This window comes from Neofelis nebulosa, chromosome 14 (genome assembly GCF_028018385.1).
Source record: "Neofelis nebulosa isolate mNeoNeb1 chromosome 14, mNeoNeb1.pri, whole genome shotgun sequence".
NCBI lineage: Eukaryota > Metazoa > Chordata > Mammalia > Carnivora > Felidae > Neofelis > Neofelis nebulosa.
Window position 1 is genome coordinate 41,835,400 of NC_080795.1, and position 17,731 is coordinate 41,853,130.

The 17,731-nt window shown below is 42.7% G+C and overlaps 1 long non-coding RNA gene across 1 annotated transcript; it reads left to right on the forward strand.

Moving 5' to 3' along the window:
• Positions 1 to 7,407: 7,407 nt before the first annotated feature.
• LOC131494916 (uncharacterized) lies at positions 7,408 to 12,320 on the forward strand. The gene is made up of 2 exons (XR_009253641.1): positions 7,408 to 7,487; positions 12,231 to 12,320. It is a non-coding gene; the product is annotated as an uncharacterized LOC131494916 (long non-coding RNA).
• The last annotated feature ends 5,411 nt before the right edge of the window (positions 12,321 to 17,731 follow it).

Consider the following 17,731-nt stretch of genomic DNA (forward strand, 5'->3'; position numbering starts at 1 on the left):
TTATTGTGTTATCTCCAGCACTCGAAACAGTGCCTGGCACATAGTAAATGCTCAATAAATATTTGTGATGAACAAATAATGGCAGGCCATATCGCTCAAGCTCTGTTCACACCTCTTAGATCAGTGTCACTCAGAGTTGCTAAATATGAGACGAGAGGGGATATGGTTGTCATCACGGTCAGCTTCCTGGGTGTGCTCTGTGCAGTCGCATAGACCTGTGTTCAGAAGGGTCCTGTGCTGGATTTAATGCTCTGCTGTCATTGTGCCAAAATTCCTAATAACTGTTTTCTTTGAACTTCTGCTTCATAAGTGAAGTCCAGCGGGACAATGGAGGATGCACGTGAGAGACAGACTTACACAATATGAGTGTTCAATGCCATTCCTCACCATCCCATTTACATATAATGTTCGTGATGCCCTCGGGACACAGCGTTCTGGTGGATCCACGATGTACAGGAGTTCAGTGAGACTAAAGCAGGTGCAAGGTTGGTATGTGATCTCTGCCTGGGTGAGCAGGAGCTCTAACAGTCTGGGGGACTGTACATTTTTGTTTGAATCAGGACTTGCTTTGAACACATAAAGAAGGTGAGAAACACGAGTGAACAAAGGACTCTTATCGTATCCTTTGGCATTTCTGTTGGTACTCCGTTTTGTATTAAGTGAAATAATATCAGCTGAGTTAGTTTTGTACAACATTTCCACTGTTAAAAATGAAATACATATGCAAGTACCAACTCTGAAATAGAAACTTTGTAAAATGCTTTTATATTTGTGTTTAAAACTGGCATTGTACAATATAAAGATGAACAGTATAATTCATTCTAGTACCTTTCTTTTTAAAGTTTATTTTTTTTGAGAGAGAGAGCAAGTGAGCGTGTGCAAGCAGGGGAGGGGCAGAGAGACGGGGGGGGGGGGGGCGGGGGCGGGGAGAGAATCCCAAGCAGACTCCATGCTGTCAGCCCAGAGCCTGAAGCAGAGCTCGAGCCCACAAACTGTGAGATCATGACCTGAGTCGACCATGATCTAGCCGGGTTAACTGACTGAGCCACCCAGGCGCCCTAATTCATGCTAATACTTTAAAAGTTTACTTTTCCTTTACTGAGAACAATATTAAATAGTAAATTAAAAACACCATGGAAGAAAGGAAAAAGCTTTATATTTCAGTACCTTTAACAGCACTTTTCCCTTACTTTTTGAACAAGGGGCCCCAGGATCGGGGCCCACAAATTATGTGCCGGATCTGTTTGTCATGGCTGCAGTTGAGCACTTCAATCCACACTGTCAAATTCTGGGACTATGTTTCTAAAATAAAATTGTAAGGACAGGAAGCCCAACTTACCAACAGATTGCATTCTACTTTATTTTATAAGCCAGCTGCTTGGAACTTGGCATGTATTTTCTCATAGGAACACTGTTTTGAAGAGTGGTCAGGCTGCCGAGCTAGCTCTCAAAAACCTACTGAAGCAGTAATATGGCAGATTGCTTTAGTATATTTGAATTATTGGATTAATGTAGCTGAAGACTATTAGTGCTGTTTGCCAAGTATTGCCCTCCAGGTTTGCACTGAACAGTTGGGTGGGAATTCTGGTTAGTTCTAGCCGTTAAGCTATGAGTACTGGCATGTGCCACTCAGGGCATGAGCACTTAATGGACGGGGTGAGGCCCTCTGAGGTGCTTTTTCCCATCTGTTATAGTGACTGGCAATATTCCAGGGATGACTACTCCATCAGCCTGGGGCCCGGTGAGGGGATAACATGGAACAGAGCCCAGTTCCATGGCATGGAGCATTACCAGAGCATAACCTGACCTACTCTGATCGATAAAATCATTAATCAGAGTTCTTTGATTGCAAGCACTAGAAACCAATTACAGCTAATTAAGGCATAAAGGGATGTGTTAGATCCTGGGGCAGCTCAGAGGCTTGAAGAAACATCCAGGTCTTAGGCAGCAGAGCATCTCGAGGACTCTCAGTTATTTATGGGCACATACCAACATAATTCAGCTCCTGTGGTACTCCCCACAAGAATCAGATTTCAGGAAGAAAGGGCTGCATTGGTTTAGTCTGGGTCTGCCCCTCCGCCAGCCAGGAAGAGGGACCATAATGGACAGGCCTAGTAAGGACTGCCCCTAAAGAAACAAGGAGATATTTGTCTCCAAAAGCAACAGATGTCCATCATAACCCCACATGGCCACTATTGGAGCAGCCTTGGGGGATGGGTGGAGAGGAAAGAAATGTGCCTGGAACACTATTTCATAGGTTGGGGTCTGTAGTTTGGGGATGCTGAGACATGCTTCATGTCTGAACATCACCGCGGCTGCTATGGGCTTTCCTAGCTTTGAGGCCAGTGCTTCTCAACCCTGGCTGCACACCTGGCCCGGTTGGGAGGTGGGGTGGGGAGAGGAGAAGGTTCTGTAAAAACAACCAATGCCCGGGGACTTCTCCCTGAGGTTATGATTTAACTGTCTTGTGAGCCTGGACATCAGTTTATTGACAGCTCCCCCGGTTAAGCGAACATGTAACCAGGATTACAGAGTGGATCTTCTTTGAACCCTTAACCTGGCCAAGCCCCACCATAAACACTTGGCCACTACCTCCCAGGGGTAGGAGGGCTATGTGTGGGGGTGTTCCTCTCTCATGGGTTTATTGTCTGAAAAGTAGTCAAGCTGCTTATTCTTTCTCTAGAAGCTCAAGATAAGTGTTCTGCAGCGTCTTAGTCCCCCTTTATTTACCAAGTGAAATTTTAGGCTTGTTGCTGGAACAAATATACTGAGCTACTCAGTACTCAGAGGAGGTGGAGAACAACCAGGAAGATTGGGCTGGAATTCCTTCATCCTTCTGTTATTTCTTCCCCTGCTGGGGCTGCCTGGTGACCCCTCTAGGGCTCCTCCTACCCCCAGTCCCTGCATGGAAAGAAAAAGGGACAGATAAAAATACTTCAGCTGTATATCCCCAGGCCACAACTAAGTGGTGAAGTCACACCTCTGGCCCCTAGTTGCAAAGCCTTGCCAAGGTGCATGGATTCCTTCAGTGGCCTGAGCCAACCTCCCTTTGGCTGGAGCATGAGACACCCTGGGAGCAGGGACTTGTTTTATTTTTGAATTGCAATTATTATGAGATCAATCACTGCTGCATCACTTCCTCTCTTTTATCTTGACTTAGTGTGTTTCATGTTGGTTCCACTGTCCCCTGTCATCCAGCAGAGTGCTGAGGAAGAAGTGGCCACCCCAGCTTTGGGAGTCATTCCAGAGTGTGAGGCTCATGGTTCCTTGCAAGTTGTAGGTGGAGGCATGTGTGGGCACAACCACTTGGCAGAGGGCCTCTGTTGTGGGAAGGAGGAAGTGATAACTCTAGACCCTTCCGTGTGACTTAGGGTGCCACCTGGCACCAGCTGGCTGGAGAGGATGACAAGGAAAGCATCATCCTTTGGGTAGGAAGGAGTCACACTCCAGGGGCTTACTGGTCACAGCAGTAGCCTGTGCTGCTCCTGTGGATACACTTGGGTATATGCCCAGTGTCCCTGGCATTTTCCCTTTGCTTGTTTGGCCTCTTGGGGACATTCTTAAAATATATTCATGAACCCTGAGGAAGTCGCACTCAGTCTGCTTTTCTTTTTCTTTTTTAATTTTTTTTCAAATTTATTTATTTATTTTGAGAGGGGAGGAGCAGAGAGAGAGGGAGAGAAGGGGAGGGAGGAAGGGTGAGAGGGAGAGAGGGAGAAAGGGAGAGAGGGAGAGAGGGAGAGAGGGAGAGAGAGAGAGAGAGAGAGAGAGAGAGAGAGAGAGAGAGAGAATGAATCCCAAGCAGGCTCTGCCCTGTCAGTGCAGAGCTTGACATGGGGCTCTAACTCAGGAACTTTGAGATCATGACCTGAGCCAAAACCAAGAGTCAGATGCTTAACCAACTGAGCCACCCAGGTGCCCCATTAGTCTGTTTTACTTTTATTACATGAGAGGGATGCCCTCTGTTATTAAAATTCTGAGTTCCTGTACATTTTCTTAGAATCATTCCATGTCAGCAGTAGAAGGATATTTGACATCATCTGATTCTCCCAAGGGAAATTTTCACCAGAAAAAGTTTGAAAACTCTATCTAGAAATCTCAGAATCAGCAGTGTAGGTCTTAACAGGGAAGTGGTGTGGTATAGAAATAGATCTTTGATGAGGAGTAGCCAGGCTTCTGACTCCCATGCTGACTGTTGACCTTAGGCACTGTCTCTGTGTTAACTTACCTATGACCTAGGAGAGGTGGACAATCTGGTGGTGAAGGACATGGGCTTTGGAGTCAGACCTGCATGGGGTTAAGACTTGCTTCAACCAGTTATGAATATGAGTAACTTGCACGAGTAACTTGACTTTGTCCAGGCCTCAGTTCCCTCATTCGTATCAAGAGGACTTAAGAATTTGTGCAAATTTGGGGTGCTTGGGTGGCTCAGTCGGTTAAGCATCCGACTTTGGCTCAGGTCATGACCTCGTGGTTTTTGAGTTCAAGCCCCACATCAGGCTCTGTGCTGACAGCTCGGAGCCTGGAGCCTGCTTTGGGTTCTGTGTCTCCCGCTCTCTCTGCCCCTTTCATGCTCATGCTCTGTCTCTGTCTGTCAGTAATAAATAAACATTAAGAAAAAAGAAGAAGGAATTTGTGCAAATTTGCGTTTACTTAACTTCTTAACTCTTCAGTTCTCTTGGCTGTAAACTGGGGGTAACAATTGTGCTTAACCTCAGGGTGTTGTTGGGAGGATTAAATGATACAAGGTTTTTGATACTTAGGCCAGTCCTGGGCACCTAGTGGTCCCTGGCAAAATTAAAGCTGTTTACATCAGGAATGAGGGTATCTGCCTTGTCTCCATTGTAGGTGGTTTTTTGGGATCAAATTAAGCATTGTTTTCAAAAGCACTGGGAAACCTGGAGATGGACATACACACAAGATGATTGTTTGGAAACACTTTTACTGTCTCTTTAAGGCTAAAATGTTTGCTTTCTGAAGGAGCATGACTTCCACTCAATATTCCGTTTGTTTTTCATGAACAATTTTGTGAGATATCATAAAAAATGTGAAATCAATAGTTTCTAAAAGCTTGTTTTTGAGAGCTTAAAAGGCAAGCTGGATTTCCAGGACATGCTCTATTAGTTCATTCCGTTCTATATTGTATTTTTAGCCAATCTATTTCTATTTATCTCTGTCTCTCTGTCTCTGTTTCTGTCTCCCCCCCACCCACTTTTTTCCTCTTTCCCTCTCTTCCTCTCCCTCTGTATTTCTTTCTGTCTCTCCTGACTCTCATATAAATGCCCACAGGCATCTCTCATCTTAAAAAATTAAGAAAAGCATCAGCAAGGGGCACCTGGGTGGCTCAGTCGGTTAAGTGTCCAACTTTTGATTTCGGCTCAGGTCATGGTCTCATGGTTTGTAAGCTCAAGCCCTGCTTTAGGCTCTGTGCTGACAGCTCGGAGTCTGCTTGGCCTTCTTGGGATTCTCTCCCCCCTCAACCTGCCTCTCATCCCCCACTCAAAATAAATAAACTTTAAAAAAAAGCATCAGCAAATAAAATCCTCCCTTTTTTCCCTCTCCATCTACGGCCCCATCTCTTCACATCTCTTCTGTCCAAATACCTGGGGAGATAATGGAGACTTTTTATTCCCTTATCAGTTCTATCCGAGGACATTACAGCTTTTCACATTGTACTATTTCTAAAATTGTGCTGTATCTTATATGTGTTCCAATAAAATATTTTTTATAGATGCTGAAATTTGAATTTCCCATAATTTTCACTTGTCATGAAGAATTATTCTTTCAATTTTTAAAACCATTTATTGATGTAGAAACTATTTTGGGCCCCTGGGCCAATCAGGAACAGGAATTCAGCCCTAGTTTGCCAACCCTGGGGCTTTTAAACCTGTCAAAAGAAATTTGCCAGCCAGGCAGAGGACAAGCTCTATCATGAGTGTCTTAGCATCTGTATGTATGAGAACTTGGCCTGACGCATCTGCTTATCAGATGTGCACTTCACTGACTTATTTACTTAGATGGTACCTCACATGACTGAATTTTAACTTTAGATTCTTAATTATTACTTCACATCTTCAGAAAGATCACACAATGACATGGCATTGAAATGAAAGTTCAGAAGATGGCTTGCGCATGCCAGGTGATGGAAATGAAACAGTAGATATGGCCAAGTCCCTCAGAATACATCCCCAAATTTTCAAAATTCCGAAAAGCTAGAGTAATGGACACTTTGTCAAAAACTTCAGAAACGTCAAGGGGACCTAGAAAATGCAAGCAATTCTATGATTCATCCACAGACCTTGAACTTATACTCTTAATTTTATAGGTATTATAGAAGTCAAGGTCACAAGTCCTGGTTATGGAAGGTGGGATGCCTTTGCATAATCTTGCAAAACTGCCAATGGCCAAAAATAATTTCCAAGGCTCTTCAGATGTTGAATACAAAGCAGGCTTTGACTTAATTATAACATAACATAACATAACATAACATAACATAACATAACATAACATAATATAATATATCATTAATATAATATAAAGAAGAAAGTGACATGTTGGTATTTTGACCAATGTATGCTATTGATAGTTGAAAAATTTATGTAATTTAAGCAGAATTAGAGTAAGGGGAGCGGTGCCTAGGAAGAAATATACGGAGGAGGTCACTTTTGGGGTCTGGCACAAGTGAGAGTGAGTGCCTCCTTACACTTTGTGTCCTATGTACCTCACTTGTTCCACCCTAGATTGGCCCTGAGTTTAAATATAGCTTATTATTTCTTCCTCAATAGCTGAGAAATCCATGGTGTATCTTACAGTCCATGGTGCCTTAGAATCAAGGAAGCACAGTGGTTGAGGTTCTCCCAAGGGGCTGGGGTTCTGTCCCTGCCTCCTTATGGAGCCTCCTTGGCCTGGCTGCCTTGATGTATCTTTTCAGCTTGGGAGGCCAGTAGGCGCCCTAACTCTGTGTTCTCATCACACCCTGTGTTTATCGTTCTATGGGTCCTGATCTCAATGTAATTGTGTTCTCAAAATCTGTCTCCCCTCTAGACTATGAGCTCTTTGGGAAGAAAAACTCTTCATCTCTTTATTTTGCCATGGTCAATAGCCGTGTCTGGCAATACTCAGCGAATGCCAGGGCTGTGAGTGCATAAAGAAAACTGTTGAATGAGTAAACATTTTTCATGATAGAGGTCAAATAACATTTAATGCTTGGAAGACACAGAGAATGCAAAATCTGACCTCGCAGAGCAAGTTGTTTTTGAAAATAATCTTCTTTAGTCTGGCCAACTTGAAATTATATCATGACCCTGCATTGGAAAATCTGAACTTTGACCTTTTCAGATGATGAGTATGCATTATGATCTACCAACTCAGAGCAATGACCAAACTCTTGGCCTCCAAATGCTGTTGAGGGAGAAAAGGGCAGCTTGAGATCAGGATTTGAGTAGTGGTGGTGTTATACCTCTGTACATGGCCCAGTGGCAGAGTCGGTAAGCTATGACATTCTTTGGGGATGGAAAGTAAAATGAACTTCTTTGCTGGCGGAACTACTAATTTTTCTACTCTAACAGTTTGTATAGTCCCCTGGTGGCCTGATAAAATGTCCTCAGGGGCTAGGGGACCCTGCTGGGCCAAGCCCTGCCCTTGCCTTCAGTCTAGAGCTAACCTGATCATCCAGATAAAGAGAATACATTTTTTTACTTTTTAAGACTCACACCTCCAGCAATTTTTTTTTTTAACAGCTCAAGAAAGTTAGTCAAAATGGGTGCAGTACTTGAGAATCTTTGGAAGAAAGATGCCAGTATCTACATACTAGTGCATAATATAAGGCTGCAGGTGCATTGTATAAGTCTGCAAGCTGTTTAAAATCCCTCTTGTCCCGGAACGCCTGGGTGGCCGAATTGGTTGAACACCTGACTCTTGATTTTGGCTCAGGTCATGATCTCATAGTTCGTGGGTTCCAGCCCTGTGTCAGGCTTTGCGCTGACAATGCAGAGCCCGCTTGGGATTCTCTCTCTCTCTCTCTCTCTCTCTCTCTTTCTCTGCTCCTCCCCCGCTCACTCTCTCTGTTTCTCTCTCTCTCTCCAAATAAAGAAATAAACTTATAAAAATTAAAATAATAATAATAATAATAATAATAATAATAAAATCCCTCTTGTCCCATTAAAGTGAAGATGCTAACTTCCTAAAGGAAGCAGGACTTCCTAATTTTGCTGAGATCCCGAGACAAATTGTCTGATTTATATAAAAAGGCATAACTTATACCTGACTCCAGTTTCCAAAATGTGACATTCAGAGCTGATAGCCTTCTCTGACCTACCCTCCCTTAATAGCCACAGAATCTCCTGTCCATTTTGTCCTGAGAATACTTTATATCTGTTTATATTGGCTTCTTCTAATTTGAGAAGTCCTGAGTTGGTAGCACTTACAAAAGTAATTATGTAAGCATGTATATTTATATTTTTTGGTCAGCAGGGTGGAGGCCTGGACAGAAATGGGGAGGTGCTGATGGCTGGAGAGATTCACAGCAAGAGAGAGAAGATAAAAATCCTATCTCATTCCCCCTTCTAGAGATAACTGCTGGCAGAATGCCATTCAATCTTTTCTAAAGGCATGTATTTAGAACATTTTGTTATAAAAATAATACCCAATTAGCATAGAAAATGAAGGGAAAAACCCTGTAATCCCAGTATTTAGATAACCACTGTTACCATTATGCTGCCCTTTGTTTTTCTGCCCTGGATATGAAGGCAAACACTGAACATGCATTACAGCTTATGCGTTTTCCCAAACAATAAGCAGAGCACAAACTTTAATTGTCCAAGACAGAAACGATAGCACACAGCATATGCACACATATCCCACATTTCAAACTTATTTATAAACATGGATGAAAAATATCAAATAAAATATTAACAATAGAATATAACTTAAGAAATGTACTATGGCCAGGTGAAGTTCATCCAGGAGTGCAGAGATAACAATATTAGGAAATCTATTAATATAATCAGTCTTATATAAAAACTTCTTATGATCGTGATACTGAAAAGTCATATAAAAATTTATAATGTGATTTGTAAAAAATCTCAAACTGAATTATGCTTAATTAGACAGTCCTGTTAAAGTCAGAAAAAGAGGGGTGCCTGGGTGTCTTAGTGGGTTGAGCATCCCAACTCGGGCGCAGGTCATGATCTCGTGGTTCATGAGTTCGAGTCCTGTGTAGTGCTCTGTGCTGACAGCTCAGAGCCTGGAGCCTGCTTCGGATTCTGTGTCTCCCTCTCCCTCTGCCCCTCCCCTGCTCATGTTCTGTCTCTCTCTGTCAAAAATAAGTAAACATTCAAAAAAAATTTTTTAAAAAGTCAGAAAAAGACATGTGTCACTGTCATCTCCTTGTTAAAAAGCGCTTGTCAACACAACGAACAAGATTGCCAAACAAGATGTCTAACTATTGGAGGTAAGGAGGCAAAATAATCTCCGTTTGAAGATGATGTGATTGCCTACTGCGAGAATCATTAAAATATTTTTTTGGAAGTAACACTCAACAAATGGTGGCCATCAGTACTAGTAATAAAACTATTGGGGTTTTTTTGGTGGTGGTGGGGATTAAAAGAAGTAATGGATATAAAGAGTTGTCACAATGCCTGGCGCATACTTATACCAATACATGAATACACTAGTATGTTGGTTAGTACATACACACTACTTACTGTCATCACTGCATTGTTATTATTTGTGTAGCATTCAAGCATTCCACTTATGATCTTAAACCACTTGGGTGCAAAGGCATCAGTTATGAACTGTGGGCAGGTGCCACTGGGGCATCCCTGCCTGCCTGTGTAGTGTTGCCCACAGGGACCCAGGTGAACTTGGTCTATGTGCCTGGGCTCCACTCTAAGAACTGAGTCTCCTGCCTGGGACCTGTCTTCTCTGACTATAATACTGTGGGACCCCCCCTCCCGCTGCCCCCTATGGCTCAGGCCAGCCATAACCCTATCTCACCCTGCAAACCCCAACCCACTAAAAAGTAGGGTGAGAGATCAAGGGCTGGAGGTTCCAGTACCACCCAATTTTTCTGAGCTGTGGTACATGAAGCAAATCAGGTTACTTCCCAAAGTATCCCTTTTCTCATCCGTACAATAAGGTCAATGTAACTTAATCATCGATTCCTCTCAGGGCTGAATGCGGATCAAATGAGAGAATATAGAGACAACTTCTGGTGTGCAGTAGGCCTCTGACTAGGGTCACTTGATAGAATATAGGACACCCAGTTAAATTTGAATTTCAGATAGACAGCAAATGAATTTTTTAGTATAAGTATATCCCAGATACTCATAGGATACACTTATACTAAAAAATTATTGGCTATTTATCTGAAATTCAACTTTAACTGGGAATCCTATACTTTGATTTGCTAAATGTGGCACCCTTACCCCCTAACAGATGTCAGTTCCCTTTCCTTCTTACCATCTGTAAGCATGATTTTGTAACTCTGGCTGCCTCCCAGGTCACTGTGAGGATCTCATTAATTCCCATGAATGGATTCAACCAACAAAGCATTGTTGGGCTGGTACAGAAAGGTTTGTGAAGGGAAAGGAATACAGATTAACCAGGTTTCTGGCTTGGGCATTATGAAATGCCCTGAAAAAGGTTAAGTGCCATTCAAACATGAGCCGTTGGTATTGTAGTGACTATTTCATTTTTTTTGCAGGCCTCCTTTTGTTTATTTATTTTATTTTTTATTTTTATTTTTTTAAAATAAGCTTCACACTCAACACAGAGCCCAACACAGGGTCTGAACTTGAAATCAAGTTCTGAGCTGAGATCAAGAGTCAGATGCTGCTTAACCGACTAAGCAACCCAGGTGCCCCTACAGGCCTCCTTATTTTTAAAGTATTTTTTAATGTTTATTAATTTTTGAGAGAGAGAGACAGAGTGTGAGCAGGGGAGGGGCAGAGAGAGAGGGAGACACAGAATCCGAAGCAGGCTCCAGGCTCTGAGCTGTCAGCACAGAGCCTAACATGGGGCTCAAACCCACGAACTGTGAGATCATGCACTGAGCTGAACTCAGACGCTTAACCAGTGGAGCCACCCAGGCGCCCCTGCAGGCCTCCTTTTAAACTGGAAACTCCAAAAGAATGGCATTTGATCTCTTTCAGGAGCTTAATGTGGTATCTTCCACCTCTCCTAGATCCCTAGGAAGCCTGACATCAGTGCAGAGGGAGGGCTCGGGTCATCAGAAGGTCAGGGGAGAAGCTGGGATTAGCACCTCCAGGCTAGCAAAGCCGCACCCCTCCAGCAACCCCTCCCTAGCTCTGCTCACACCTGTCCATGAGTCAGCACTTTATTCTAGGCCCTCTGAAGGCATGAACCCTCCTGCCTGCCCCACGGTAGAGATTCCTTTCTGGGCTCTTGAGAACGATAAAGTCAAAGAGCAGATTTTTGCCCTGGGCCACAACTTCAGATGTCCCCTGGGTGCTGTGTCGGCTACATCTCCTTCGCAGGGAGAGGCACAGCGGAGCCCAGGCCTTGTGCTGTCTACTCAACACCTCCCCAGTCCTGGTGGCCTGCTGAAGCCAAAAAAAAGGCCTCCCCGTGTGGCCAGGTCCCTGTTGGGTGGGTAAAGTGATGAGCCACCTACCAGCGTCAGAGGACAGGGCGGATAAGTGCAGTGCACTTTCCTTCTGCCTTTTGGGGGTGCTTGGGGTGTGGGTGAGGCAAAACCGGTCAGTCATTTTAGGGAGGGAAGCACACCAAGCTGGGAGCTCTGCACAGACCTGTATCGGGTCAGATGACTTGCAGGGAGCAGCTCTCGCCCAGGGGAGAACAGAGCCCTGTAGACCAGTGCTGAGCTCTTGTGCACATACCATAACCCCATATGAGCACTTCTTTGTGCCCAGTTCCTTGTGCAAATTAGGTACGATGAACTGCCAGCTTCACCGGGTTGTGTGAGAAGGAACCAAAGCACTTAGTCTAGCACCTCGCTAATAAGACAAGGAAAAGCAACTCTGCAGTTGAGTTTAAGTGGTTTTCCCTGAGTAAGCTGAAAAGATTCCCCCATACCCTGCTTTCTACAGGTGTCCTAGGGGATGGATGTCCTAGGAGACAGGTTCTTTCCGATCCCTCCAACTACCTCTGGGAAGTGGTGTATGTGTGTGTCCGTGTTCAGTATGGAGGGGGTGATTATCTCACGGGCTCATGGCAAAACCACCTAACTCTTATACCTGTCTCTTCAGGTATGAAAACCTGTCCCTTCAGAATGCCAACCGGAAAGACAATGCCAAAGGAATTTTGTCACACCCAAGATGGGCCATTGATGGATTTAATGATGTCTCTGTCCTTAGTCCCAGGTGGGTTTGCATCTATGTGATGCAGGGACTAAATGGTAAATACTGCTTCCAGTTTGTACACTCACCAACATATAGACATGGAGAGAAGGTAGACCGATCTTAGATGTGGAAAGAAGGAAGATAACACTTACTGGGTGCAAATGAGTGTTAGGTGTTCTGCAAACATCACTTCATTTAATCTTCATAAAATTCCATATCATAAGTAGGTCTTTAGTACAGTATTTTGTTTCTAAATTTATTTGTTTTGAGAGATAGAAAGAGAGAGCAAGTGGGGGAAGGGCAGAGAGAGAGAGGGAGAGAAAGAATCCCAAGCAGGCTCTGACCTGTCAGCACAGAGTCCAATGTGGGGCTTGATCCCACAAACTGTGGGATCATGACTGGAGCTGAGATAAGAGCTAGATGCTTAACTGACTGAGTCATCCAGGCACCCCTAATGGGTTTATTTTATTTTATTTTATTTTATTTTATAATGTTTATTAATTTATTTTCGAGAGACAGTGAGCACGAGCAGGGGAGGGGCAGAGAGAGAGAGAGGGAGACAGAGAATCCGAAGCAGGCTCTGTGCTGTCAACACAGAGCCCAATGCAGGGCTTGAACTCATGAACTGTGATATCATGACCTGAGCTGAAACCAGGAGTCTGAAGCTTACCTGACTGAGCCACCCAGGTGCCCCTAATATATTATTTGTTTAAGTTTATTTATTTATTTTTCAGAGAAAGAAAAAGAGCAGTGTGAGCTGGGGCAGGACAGAAAGAGAGGGAGAGAGAGAATCCCAAGCAGGTTTTGCTCTGACGGCTGCCCAGATGCCCCTACCATAAATAGGTCTTATTAGTTTATAGAAGTGAGCTCCTGGGGCACCTGGATGGCTCAGTCAGTTGAGCATCCAGCTCTTGGTTTTGGCTCAGGTCATGATCTTGTGGTTCGTGGGATCAAGTCCTGCACTGGGCTCTGCGTTGATGGTGTGCAGTCAGCTTGGGATTCTCTCCCTTCCCCTCTCTCTCTGCCCCTCCCCCACTCATTCTCTCTCTCTCTCTCTCTCTCTCTCTCTCTCTCTCTCAAAATAAATAAATAAATAAAACAAAAAAAATGAAGCAAACTCCCAGAGTTTAAGCAGCAATGCCACATAACTTGTAAACACAACTTGTAAGTGAGAAGCCAGGATTCAACCCACTAAGGTGATTATGGCACACTCTCCCACTGAATCCAGGGCAGCCTCAATACCCTCCCAAATACAGTGGGTGGCTGTTTACATGCAGGATGGACCTGTGGACCAAGACCATGAGCCATTCTAGTGCTATCCAAGCTGCTTTCCAATTGGTCATTATAAGCTATTTGGGCCAGCTCAGGTGAATCTTAGGGCCCAACCTCCCCTGAAGAATACTGGTGCTGGGCTCAGGAAGGCAGCACCAGGTATATAACAGGCTTCCTGTGAAAGTGGAAGTGGATGTGGACCATTTTTCATTAGCAATGCATACCTTCAAGTCAATCATTGCCCTCTCCTCTGTTAAAACATCAGTACCAGTAAAATACCAGTAAAAAAATACCAGTAAAACATCTGGGATTAGGTGATAGCTGTACTTTCCTGTGAATTTATACTCTAGCTCACTTTTTTCTTTGTCTGGATGGATACGCTAGAGTTTTCTGGCTCTCTGGGATATTGGTTAAATCCCAAGGCTTAGAATAATAAGTGACTCCCACCCCTACCACTTTCACCTCTGCCAACACACATGTATTTTTAAGAGAGGTGCTAGACCATCCATGAAGAGCTTGCTAAGAAGTATCCAAACTGGTCCTGCAACTTCTGATCTTGGCACATCACCCACCTCCAGCCTAGTTCCAAGAAAAGGCTAAAGATTGTTTAGAGAGTCAAGAATTTCTTTAATCAGAAAGAATGTGCAGGCCACTTGATGGTACTCCATTAAATTGTTTCTTCGGAGTGGCATACACTTCTAGAATTTGTTGGGGCCTGGGCTGGAATGTTTCCTTGGGGTCCAATGTGACCAAGGCTACACCTTGGGTGGTAGCCAGGCTTGAGGGACTTGAAAGTACCCCACCCCAATTTCTGCCTGTTCAGGAGAGGAGAACCCAGCAGAAAGTACCTCTTGGGTTATACCTTCAAGCAGGTACTGAGAAATTTTTGTAGAAAGTTAGCTGGAGAGGGCATCACCCATGTTGCCTGGATCAGAGAATGGGGCAGCACTGGAGATCCCCCGCTGGATCAGAGAGCCCACTAAAATACAAGAGAAAGGAAAACTTCCAAATTCACTCTATGAGGCCAGTATCACCCTCATACTAAAACCACATAAAAATACCACAAGCAAAGAGAACCATAGGCCAATATCTCTCACGAATATGCATGCAAAAATCCTCAACAATATATTAGCAGACTGAATCCAGCAATACATCAAAAAAAATCATACATCACAATCAAGTGGGATTTATTCCTGGGATGTAAGAGGGGTTCAATACTCACAAAATGATCAATGTGATATGTCATATCAATAAACGAAAGGATAAAAACCATATCATCATTTCAATAGATGCAGAAAAAGCATTCAACAAAATACAACATTCATTCATGATAAAAACCCTCAACAAAGGAAGTCTAGAGGGAACATACCACAACAGAATAAAGGCCTTACATGAAAAACCCATGTCCAACATCATATTCAATGGTGAAAAACTGAGAGCTTTTCCCCTAAGGTCAGGAACAAAACAAGGATGTCCACTCTCACCACTTTTATTCAACATAGTCCTGGAAGTCCTAGCCACAGCAATTAGGCAACATAAAGAAATAAAAGGCATCCAAATTGGTAAGGAAGAAGTAAAACTCTTACTGTTTGCAAATGACATGGTACTATATATAGAAAACCCCAAAGACTCCACCAAAAAACTACTACAACTGATAAATGAATTCAGAAAGTCACAGGATGTAGAATCAATGCGCAGAAATCTGTTGCATTCCCATACACTAATAAAGAAGCAGCGGAAAGTGAAATTAAGAAATCAATCCCATTTATAATTGCACCCAAAACAATGAGATACCTAGGAATAAACTTAACCAAAAATGTGAAAGACCTGTACTCTGAAAACTATAAAACACTGATGAAAGAAATTCAAGACGACACAAAGAAATGGAAAAACGTTCCATGCTCATGGGTTGGAATAACAAATATTATTAAAATGTCTTTACTACCCAAAGCAATCTACACATTTAATGCAATCCCTATCAAAATACCAATGGCATTTTTTACAAAACTAGAACAATCTTAAAATCTGTATGGAACCACAAAAGACCTCGAATAGCTAAAACGATGTTGAAAAAGAAAAAAACAAAACTAGAGGAATCACAATTTCTGATTTCAAGTTATATTACAAAGTGGTAGTAATTAAAACAGCATGGTATTGGCATAAAAATACACATAAACAGAAAACCTAGAAATAAACCCACAATTATATGGCCAATTAATCTTTGAAAAGGAGGAATAAATATACAGTGGGAAAAAGACAGTCTTCAACAAATGGTATTGGAAAAACTGGACAGCCATATGCAAAAGGAAGACACTGGACCACCTTCTTTTACTGTACATGAAAATAAACTGAAAATGAATGAAAGACCTAAATGTGAGGCCTGAAACCATAAAAATCCTTGAAGAGAGCACAGGCAGTAATGTCTCTGACATCAGCCATAGCAACATTTTCCTAGCTATGTCTCCTGAGGCAAGGGGAATAAAAGCAAAAATAAACTATTAGGACTACATCAAAATAAAAAGTTTCTGCACAGCAAAGGAAACAATCAACAAAACTAAAAAGGCAACCCACTGAATGGGAGAAGATATTTGCAAATGACATATCTGATAAAGGGTTAATATCCAAAATCTATAAAGAACTGATACAACCTAATACCCAAAAAACAAATAATCCAATTTAAAAATGGGCAGAAGACACGAACAGACATTTATCCAAAGCAGACATACAGATGGCCAACAGACCCGTGAAAATATGCTCAATATCACTCATCATCAGGGGAATGCAAATCAAAACTACAATGAGATATCACCTCACACCTGTCAGAATGGCTACAATCAAAAACACAAGAAACAATGAGTATTGGTGAGGATGTGAAGAAGGAACCCTTATGCACTGTTGGTGGGAATGCAAATTGGTGCAGCCATATTGGTGGAAAACAATATGGAGTTTCCTCAGAAAGTTAAAAATAGAACTTCCTTATCATCCAGTAATCACAATCCTGGGTATTTATCCCCAAAATACAAAAATACCAATTCAAAGGGATACATGCACCACTGTTTATTGCAGCATGACTTACAATAGCCAAATTATGGAAGCAGCCCAAGTGTCCATCTATAGATGAACAGATAAAGAAGATGTGGTATATATATATATATATATATATATATATATATATATATATATAACACACACACACACACACACACACACACACACACACACACACACTGGAATGGTATATATATACACAATGGAATATCATTCAGCCATAAAAAAGAATGAAATCTTGCCATTTGCAACAACATGGATGGAGCTAGAGAGTGTTATGCTAAGCAAAATAAGTCAGTCAGTAAAAGACAAATACCAAATGATCTCATTCATATATGGAATTTAAGAAGCAAAACAAATGAGCAAAAGGAAAAAAGGGAAACAAACTAAGAAACAGAGTCATAACTATAAAGAAAAAACTGATGAGGAGGTGGGTGGAAGATCGGTGAAATAGGGGATGGAGATTAAAGAATTCACTTCTCATGATGAAAAAAATAATTAAAAGAAAAAATATTGCAGAAATAAAAAAAAAAGCATAGGATTGTATCTGACAGAATCTGAGACACGTGCCTTCATCCAAGTTGCAAGAAAGGCTGGAATCTGATTTGAGTTTTCTAGGTTCTACATTGTAGAGGTGAAACGCACAGGTCTGAAGTTTCCCCAAACATAGCAAGGGTATTTGACAGGAGCTGAGACATCAGTAAAAGTGACTGATATTGGGGCGCCTGGGTGGCGCAGTCGGTTAAGCGTCCGACTTCAGCCAGGTCACGATCTCACGGTCCGTGAGTTCGAGCCCCGCGTCAGGCTCTGGGCTGATGGCTCGGAGCCTGGAGCCTGTTTCCGATTCTGTGTCTCCCTCTCTCTCTGCCCCTCCCCTGTTCATGCTCTGTCTCTCTCTGTCCCAAAAATAAATTAAAAAACGTTGAAAAAAATTTAAAAAAAAAGTGACTGATATTTGCAACACATGGTATACGAAGTCACAGAGTCGTGGCTATGCAGACAGTTCTCGGGTTGGGTAGATCTGGGTTCATTAGGTAGATGTTAATTTAGTTGCTGCTAGCAGCTGTTAAGATCTTAAGCAAGCCACT